Source organism: Neoarius graeffei, chromosome 17 (genome assembly GCF_027579695.1).
Source record: "Neoarius graeffei isolate fNeoGra1 chromosome 17, fNeoGra1.pri, whole genome shotgun sequence".
NCBI lineage: Eukaryota > Metazoa > Chordata > Actinopteri > Siluriformes > Ariidae > Neoarius > Neoarius graeffei.
In genome coordinates, this window is record NC_083585.1 from 1,280,406 (window position 1) to 1,290,417 (window position 10,012).

Genomic DNA, 10,012 nt, shown 5'->3' on the forward strand with positions numbered 1-10,012 from the left:
TAGACCCACCAATTAACCTAACCTGCATGTCTTCAGGGGAAAACAGAGCACCCAGAGGAAACCCACACAAGCACAGGAAGAACATGCATACTCCACACAGAAAGGCCCCCATCAGCCACTGGGCTCAAACCCAGAACATGCTGGCTGTGAGGCGACAGCGTTAACCACTACACGACTGTGCCACCGCCAACTGTTCTAATGCTCCCCGAGCCACCATGTTGCACCCAAATCCAGACCTATAGTGCCCAATATCATTGAAGCTGTGATGGTACTGGAATAAACCTCAGATCCAAAATTGCAGAAGTGGACCATACCTATCTTGAAGAGAACTTGTTCGAAGTTGATGGAAACAAAGGGTTTGGGATATGCAAGCTTGCTCAAAAGCAGCCTTCAGGTGAAATATATTATTTAAAGAGGTGCAAAGAGCAGCTTCAGAGGTTCCACTGAGAGTTGAACTCAGACCACTGGATTCAGAGTGCTAACCATTACACCATGGAACCAAGACACAGCTGCAAGATTGTTTTTACCATCAAATTACTGCCATATAACTGACCTCGCTCTGGCAAAAAATTTAGCACCCACTTGGTCAAAGGTGTACACAAACCACCAATCCCCATACCCGGGAATGAATCAGGGACCTTCAGGCTTACGCTCTCCCTACTGAGCTATTTCAGCATGCCCTACGGGGTTTTACTCATGGCTTCTTCCATGCAGTTGGATACAGCCTTTGGCCCTTGTGAAATGTATGCAGCAAGCAGAAATTTGTTTTTGAGATCACATTCCATTATATTACATTATAGGCATTAAGCAGATGCACAACATCAACTCATCAGACTTGGAGGTAGACTGCCAGATTCAAACTGCCACCAAAGCCTTCGGTGCTTTACAAAAGCAACTATGGTCTTGCCATGACATCAAGAGAACCAGCAAGTTGAAAGTATACAACGCTGCAGTCTTATCACCTCTGCTTAACGCCAACGAATGTATGAGGCTCTACGGTAAACACTTCAAGTATCTGACCAGGCTACAACTGCGACACCTGCATCAAATCCTCAAAATAAGATGGCAGGACAAGGTCCCCGATGTAGAAGTCCTCAGGCGAGCCAAAACAGTAAGCGTGGAAACCCTTATCACAGCCTCCCAACTTCGTTGGGCTGGACACGTCTGGCGCATGCTTGACACGCAACTACCCGAAGCCGTTTTCTACGGAGAACTGAGCCTAGGAAAGAGGCTGACAGAAACAAGGAGGACAGAAACTGAGGTACAAAGACGTTTGGAAGAGGAACATGAAGAATGCCGTCATTATCGATCAGACGTGAGAAAGGGATGCCTCGGTTAGAGCAACATAGCAAAGCAAAGTTAAAAGCTCAGTGTTTGAAATTGAAGACAAGCATCAAAGGGAGTATAGGGGAGCTCACGAAACTAGACATTCCATAGCACCTCAACCGGGCCATTCATGCCACCGCTGCGGACGACTCTGTCGCTCTGGTGCGGGCCTCGCGGCCCATCTGTGTTTCTGTGCATTCTACTGAAGCAGGCATCATCGCTAGCAATGGACAGCCAACAAAGGGTTGCAGACAACTGGCACCATTGGTGGGGCCCCTTTGGCTATTCTGTTATAAGAGCAGGGCTGCCTGAGATTGATGACCCAGGACTAAGCATGCAATGGTTGACAGAAATGATTTCAAGTAATCCTGACAAGTCCATTGTGCACTTGTGCAATGAGTTAAGACTGTTGCATGATGCAAACACTGGTGAGGCATTCCCAAACCCAGTTGTATGGGTGAATGGTTTCAAACGGGACATGGATCGTCGCCGATGAGGCATTCGTGAAACTTATGTTGAAAAGTCCAACATGAGAAGACTGATGGCAAACGACAGGGGGGGATGAAGTGCTAGGAACCTGTCTCTATCGCTGTAACGGTCCCTATACGTGGTGCAAATTGACATGGGACAGAAGAAGAAAAGAAACTGGAAACACCTGGATTTGTCTGGACTGAAATGGGCGACACATTTTTACTACTGATGTGCTTCCTCTTGTTTAGCAAGCCAGCCATGCTTCTGCTGCATCCTTGTGTGTACTCTCAATTAATGGGATCTTGGAAATTTTGGTGTTAGAAGAAATCTGCTTTCCCCTCTCTGCTAAACACATGCAATCGCGAATTTCAAAAGCCCCTGGACAAAGCCTTTCTCTCATCAAATTTGACACACAAACACTGGCTTAAGAGCCCAGTGCCTCATTGATGAGGCCAGTGCGGCATAGGCCTTAACCTCAAATGACCAGCATCAATAGCACTAACACTCATGTGAAGGAGAAACAAAAGCCATCTTGGCCATCTTTCTATTTGTGGCATGAAGCCCCTATTAGCCCCCGTTCTATTAGATATCTGCGTGAACGCAGGTTCATGTCACCTTTGCATTCTTCACAAAATCTGTATGGCTTTATTGATTTTACTGCTTTCAACAAGGGCTATAACTTCATTGTCTTGGTATGTGATTCAAGTTAGCGAGTAGGACCTGTGATTCCCAGGAGAGACGCTACACTGTGTCCACTATCATAACTAGCAAGAAAATCTTGTGTTTATTTCTCCATGATTTATGACTATTACAATGATTCCATTCACTATATTCTACTGGAAAGAAGGCATCCAAAAAAAAACCAAAACAAAATAGGTTCATGGGTGACTTATTATTTACAGGCCCCCGGGGCCATATTCTGAGTTTCTTTCTGAATTTGCAGATTTTATCTCAGATCTGATTATTTACTTAGACAAAACTTTAGTTGTCGGAGATTTTAATATTCACTTCGATAACCCAGAAGACCCTTTGAAAACAGCGTTTGTGTCCATTTTAGATTCAGTAGGGATTAATCAGAATGTCATAGGACCGACCCATAATGGTCGTCACACCATCGATCTAATACTAACATTCGGGTTAAATGTAGAAAATATAGTCATACTTCCACAGTCTGAAGTTATCTCAGATCATTATCTCATCTCATTCAAAATATGTCTGAGTAATAATAATGCACCTCACCATGCTACTGTATTAAATGTACATTCACGTCAACTACTGCACAGAGCTTTATAAATGATCTCCCAGAGTTATCAACTTTGATTGGGTCACTGTCGGCCCCTGCAGAACTTGATCAGGGAACTGAATGCTTAGAGTCAACGTTCTGCCATACTTGACCTCATTATCTGCCATAAGATAATGTAGCTCCTCTTAAAAGGAAAATGTTCAGAGACAAAAAATTAGCACCCTGGTATAATGAAGACACTCACACTTTAAAACAGACCACTTGAAAATTGGAACATAAATGGCATCAAACAAAATTGGTAGCTTTCAAATTAGCATGGAAGGAGAGCTTCCTGAAGTATAGAAAAGCTCTTAGTGCTGCTAGATCAACTTATCTCTCCTCCCTAATAGAAGATAACAAAAATAATCCTAGATTCCTGTTTAATACTGTAGCAAAATTAACCAGGAATAAGTCCACTATAGACATGTGCATACCTGTAGTATGTAGTAGCAACGACTTCATGAATTTCTTTCATGACAAAATTGAGAATATCCAACAAAAAACTCAAACTACTAATTTAAGGTCAGACAATGTAAGAGACCCTGTAGTTAACTGATAGAACTGTATCAGATCAGCAATTAGAATGTTTTACTCCCCTTAGAGAAATTGAATTACTTCCATTAATCTCCGCATCAAAAGCCTCAACTTGTGTACCAGATCCCTTGCCTACATGTCTATTCAAAAAGATAATACCCAAAGTAATTGCACCACTTCTAAAAATAATAAATTCTTCTCTTAGGATTGGCTATGCTCCCAAATCCTTTAAACTAGCAGTTATTGATTAAAAAACCTGACCTTGATCCCTGTCAGCTGTCCAATATCAAAACTCCCCTTTATCTCCAAGATCCTTGAAAAAGCTGTGGCACAGCAGTTTGCTCATATTTACATAGGAATAACATCCATGAAATGTATCAGTTAGGATTTAGACCTCATCATAGCACGGAGACAGCACTGGTTAAAGTAGTAAATGACCTACTGTTGGTGTCTGATCAGGGCTGTCTCGCTGCTTGTGTTGCTTGACCTTCATGCAGCATTTGATACCGCTGATCATTCCATTCTTCTGGATAGACTAGAAAATGTTGTGGGAGTTAAGGGAACGTCCCTCTCCTGGCTCAGCTCTAATTTAACTGATCGCTATCAGTATGTTGATGTAAATGGTGCTTTTTCTAGACATACTGAGGGAAAGTTATAAGGTTCTGTCTTGGGTCCACTGCTTTTTTCTTTATATATGTTACCTCTGGGTGATATTATTCGTGAACACTGTATTATTTTCCACTGTTGTGCTGATGACACACAGTTGTGTGGTTCTGCAAAACCTGATGAGAGACACCAGCTTAATAGAACTGAGTAATGTGTGAAGGACAGACACTGGATGCTTATTAACTTCCTTCTGCTTAACTCTGACAAGACTGAAGCACTTGTACTCGGAACACATGCAGCTAGAAGTAAGCTTTCTGATTACACAGTAACTCTGGATGGCCTTTCTGTTTCTTCACGTGCAGCAGTAAAAGACCTCGGAGTGATTATTGACCCCAGTCTTTCATTTGAAAATCACATTGATAACATTACCTGGATAGCTTTCTTTCATCTCAGAAATATTGCTAAGATAAGAAATTTAATGTCACTCCATGACGCGGAAAAAAACTAGTTCATGCTTTTGTTACCTCCAGGTTTTATTATTGTAATGCCTTACTGTCTGGATGTTCCTATAAGTGCATGAACAAGCTCCAATTAGTTCAAAATGCAGCAGCAAGAGTCCTTACTAGAACTTGAAAATATGACCACATCACACCTGCACAGCTCAGTAGATAGGACCAAGGTTCAACATTCTTTGAGTTACATTTAGCATTTTCTGAACCTAAAGCGTCCTTCAAAAAGGCCACCGAAACCTGTTTTCTGAAAGCTATCTCTGACAAAGCTCAGCTCACAGTCTGACCATGGGCTGTGACCAGCAACCAAAATTAAATCAGGTTGCAAGATCTTGAAAGCATTTAGCTGCAAATTTGCGCTTAATAAGTAAAACTGCCTTGGGATGAGCAGAGAAAATGCAATCATGACAAAATATTTAACAATTTCATGAGCAGATGACCATTTGCAGATGGATCTTTGACTTTCTGACAGGCAGACCCCAGGTGGTGATAATCGGTAGCCACACGTCCTCCTCGCTTATCCTGAACACAGGTGCGCCACTGGGCTGTGTGCTCAGTCCCCTCATGTACTCCTTGTTTGCCCACGACTGCACTGCTAAATACAGCGCCAACATTGTCATCAAGATTGCTGACGACACAACCATCTTGGGCCTCCTTACGGACAACGATGAGACAACATGCAGAGAGGAAGTGAAGGCGTTAGCCAGCTGGTGCCAGAACAACAACCTCTCTCTCAACGTCAGGAAAACTAAGGAGCTGATAGTGGACTACAGGAGACAGCAAGGGAGGACACACTAGGCCATCTGCATCAACGAGGATGAGGTCGAAAGGGTCAGCAGCTTCAAGTTCCACACTGTGGTCAGGAAAGCTCGCCAGCGGCTGTGCTTCCTGAGGAGGCTGAAGAAGTTTAGCATGAAGGTAAACATCATTTCAAACTACTACAGGTCCACAATCGACATATCACAAGACTCTGTTTATATCACAAGACTCCGTTTACATATCACCAACATATCTCAAGACTCTGTTTCCATATCACCAAAGCATTTACATATTTACTGTTTCCACATTTACCCACACATATCAAAACTCTGTTTACATGGTCAGTACTTCATTGGTCTTCAACAAAGTGCAATTACTGGTAGCCACACGTGTCAATTTTTCCGATGTGCAATACAGGTGCTTGTGCTACACCCCCTCCCCACACTACCACCCTGAGACAATGCATGCATACATCTCAGTTATTTCTATTTTCACTTGAATTTAACTTCCGTTGTTTTTTTTTATCTTTAGGACTTTGAATCTTTTTTTTAACTGATATTCTGTTAAACTCCTGTTGGGCCCCAGTGCTGAGAGACTTGTTTCTGGTTCTTATCTGGTCCACTGCATTTCATTGCAAGTTGGCCATGTGTTAACATAAAATGAGCAATGAAAATGAACTGAACTAAAAAGCTGACTGTTCTCACAACACCAGGCCAAAAGTGGGCCGGGATGGCCCAATCCATGTCTAGCCACTGAGTTTGTGGCAACGCGATCAGGCACTCTGCCCTTGGGAGGTGGAGTGGTATGATAGTATAGTGGTTAGTACTCTGCGTTATGACTTCAGCAACCCTGGTTTGAAGCTGGGTCATGGCATTGTGCTTTCCATCTCACTATTGAACAGTGACTAAATGGAAATTCGTACGTAGTTTGGATCTCACTTATCATGGCTCTGCTTGGGTCAGTGGTGCAATGGATAACAGGGCTGACTACAAATTAGAAGATTCTCTGTCAGATGCTTGGCTGACCACCAAATGCTTCAACCAGCAGCTGGTTTTCTGGTAAGGGAACACAGATAACTCAGAGTCTGGAGAGCTGTAATCAGAGAAGTGATTGGATTCTGTTCTGGCATCTCCGTAACCTTGGTCGGAATCTCGGTTATATCATAGATTTTTCAGTTTCACTGAGTCACTCTTCATCTCTGAGTTTGTCCATGAATAGCAACTGTTAGCATGGCTTGTGAGGGATAGCAAAATGAGAAAGGATCACCACTGCTTGAAACCTTACGTCGGCTTGGGGCACGATGGTTGGTGCATACAGCACTTTGTACAAGACTTGTTGTTCACACTGACAAAGGTGGAAGCTTCTGCTCAGAGTCTGACCATGGGCTGTGACCAGCAACCCTTTGAGAGAGGGAAAATTTTCTTACAGATAACATCTCCACTCAGTTCTGCATCACTCTTACAGTGGTGCTTGGAACTTTGTAAACCCTTTAGAATTTTTTATATTTCTGCATAAATATGACCTAAAACATCATCAGATTTTCACACAAGTCCTAAAAGTAGATAAAGAGAACCCAGTTAAACAAATTAGACAAAAGTATTATACTTGGTTATTTATTTATTGAGGAAAATGATCCAATATTAGATATCTGTCAGTGGCAAAAGTATGTCAACCTTTGCTTTCAGTATCTGGTGTGACCCCCTTGTGCAGCAATAACTGCAACTAAACATTTCCGGTAACTGTTGATCGGTCCTGCACACCGGCTTGGAGGAATTTTAGCCCATTCCTCCATACAGAACAGCTTCAACTCTGGGAAGCTGGTGGGTTTCCTCACATGAACTGCTCGCTTCAGGTCCTTCCACAATATTTCCATTGGATTAAGGTCAGGACTTTGACTTGGCCATTCCAAAACATTAACTTTATTCTTTAACCATTCTGTGGTAGAACGATTTGTGTGCTTAGGGTCTTGCTGCCTGACCCACCTTCTCTTGAGATTCAGTTCATGGACAGATGTCCTGACATTTTCCTTTAGAAATCGCTGGCATAATTCAGAATTCATTGTTCCTTCAATGATGGCAAGCCGTGCTGGCCCAGATGCAGCAAAACAGGCCCGAACCATGATACTACCGCCACCATGTTTCACAGATGGGATTATTTTATTAGGCTGGTATGCAGTGTTTTCCTTTCTCCAAACATAACACTTCTCATTTAAACCAAAAAGTTCTATTTTGGTCTCATCCGTCTACAGAATATTTTTCCAGTAGCCTTCTGGCTTGTCCATGTGATCTTTAGCAAACTGCAGATGAGCAGCAATGTTCTTTTTGGAGATCAGTGGCTTTCTCCTTGCAACCCTGCTATGCACACCATTGTTGTTCAGTGTTCTCCTGATGGTGGACTCATGAACATTAGCCAATGTGAGAGAGGCCTTCAGTTGCTTAGGAGTTACCCTGGGGTCCTTTGTGACCTCGCCGACTATTACACACCTTGCTCTTGGAATGATCTTTGTTGTTTGACCACTCCTGGGGAGAGTAACAATGGTCTTGAATTTCCTCCATTTGTACACAGTCTGTCTGACTGTGGATTGATGGAGTCCAAACTATTTAGAGATGGTTTTGTAATCTTTTCCAGCCTGACTAAATAAAATAAAAAATAACAGCTACTTTTCTGGAAAATGCCTGAGTTCTCACCAATGGCCTAAGCACTTCAAAGGTGACCTTTACATGTCAAGGCTGTCCCATATGGTCTAGTGGTCAGGATCCCTGGTTTTCACCCAGGTGGCCCGGGTTCGACTCCCGGTATGGGAATGTTTCTTTGTTGTGTCACTTGAGTTGCAAGTCACATGACCTTGAGTGAAATCTTCATTCTATAGGCTCTTGCTTTCATGAGTCCTTTTGGTGTCATGATGGGACAAGAAGTCTCAGGACAGTGCAGAAGATTCCAGAATTCACACTTGGCTTACTCAGCTTAGCTCTCTCTTACCCCATCTAAGATCCTGGGCCCGGCTTTTTGTTAACTCTAAGAAAGGCTGTAATCTGAATCTGACCACAGCAGGCAGTGTTCAGCGTTACAGCTATTTTTTTAACACCGTGGGCTCAAACCTGTACAGAGGGAAAGGGTAAGGGTCTGGGTTTTCACTACACCAGGCCAAATGGGTGCCAGTGCATCCAGCTGTTCTTCCAACATCTGATGTAGGGGTGGCTACCATGCCCATAACCATAGTAACCCTTTCACAGTACAGTTTGCGATTCCATCCAGATTGAGGACCTGACCAAAGATAATCATGTCAAGGCTGCATCACCCACATCTCGACCCCATGCAAGTATCACAGAGACTATCAGGGAGACAGTCACCACAGAGACAGTCATGGAAACACTTACAAAGACCTCACCAAAGTCTCGCTCTTCTGATTTTATTGTACCATCTCCGTCTCCCCCCTGCATGGATTTCCCTAATAGTATGCAGAGACTGCTGCCAATGGCTACACTCTCTTTTTCCAGCCCAAATCTGTCACGACAAGCAGTGTACCCAGCTCATCAAAAATCAACCAACAGACTGAACTGTGTTCACCCAGGACTTTCAGCTGGCTACCAATCTTTTTCACCATCTAAAAGATACATGACATCTCCAATCTTTACACCCTCAAACCAAATGGAACATACAGAGAGTCTTGGATGACGTGCTGTGGGTCCCTGCATTGGGTGTAGTTTTGAAAACAAGCTGGGACCCAGTATGCCTATGCCATTCTCTATTCCTGTGTTGATAAGAAATAGAAAACATAGAGCATATTTAACCCAGGGGGTAAACCAGTCTAGTCTCCTTCCTGTTTCAAAACAACATCAGAGTGCCCAAGCGGATATTACTTCTAGACTTTCTGTAAAGCTAGCTCTTCTGAACATTAGATCACTTTCAAACAAGTCATTTTTAATTAATGATCTTATCTGCAAATACAATCTTGATTTTTTGCTTCTAACTGAAACTTGGCTGGATCAAGCAAATAGTGCTACCACCCTTATTGAAGCAGCTCCCCCAAATTTTAATTTTATGAATGTTACCCGACAGGGAAAAGGTGGAGGGATCGCAAATATATTCAAAGTTTCTTTTCAATGTAAACAATCCTCACTTGGTGATTTTACATCCTTTGAACACTTATGTGCACTTGTTACATGCTCTCCTAACATATTGTTATTAACTATTTACAGGCCTCCGAGACATTCAGCCAAAGTTTTTCTGGAAGAGTTTGGTGAACTGTTGTCAGTCATTTGCTTAGAGTTTGACTGTCTTATTATATCTGGGGATTTTAACTTGCATGTAGATAATCCTGCAAACACTTATGCCAGAGAACTACTTGCACTTATTGACAACTTCAACCTAGTACAACATGTACAGGGGCTGAGCCACTCTCGTGGTCATACCCTTGACCTCGTCATCACAAAGGGTCTTACTGTTTCTACTACTGTTGTTGACCTGGCTTTATCTGATCATTTTTGTGTTTTCGCTGATGTTTCTATGTCTCCTCACATTCAGA

At 42.8% G+C, this 10,012-nt stretch overlaps 1 non-coding gene across 1 annotated transcript; it reads left to right on the forward strand.

Annotated features, from left to right (window-relative positions):
• Positions 1-8,219: 8,219 nt before the first annotated feature.
• Positions 8,220-8,291, forward strand: trnae-uuc (transfer RNA glutamic acid (anticodon UUC)). The gene has a single exon. It is a non-coding gene; the product is annotated as a tRNA-Glu (tRNA).
• Positions 8,292-10,012: the final 1,721 nt, after the last annotated feature.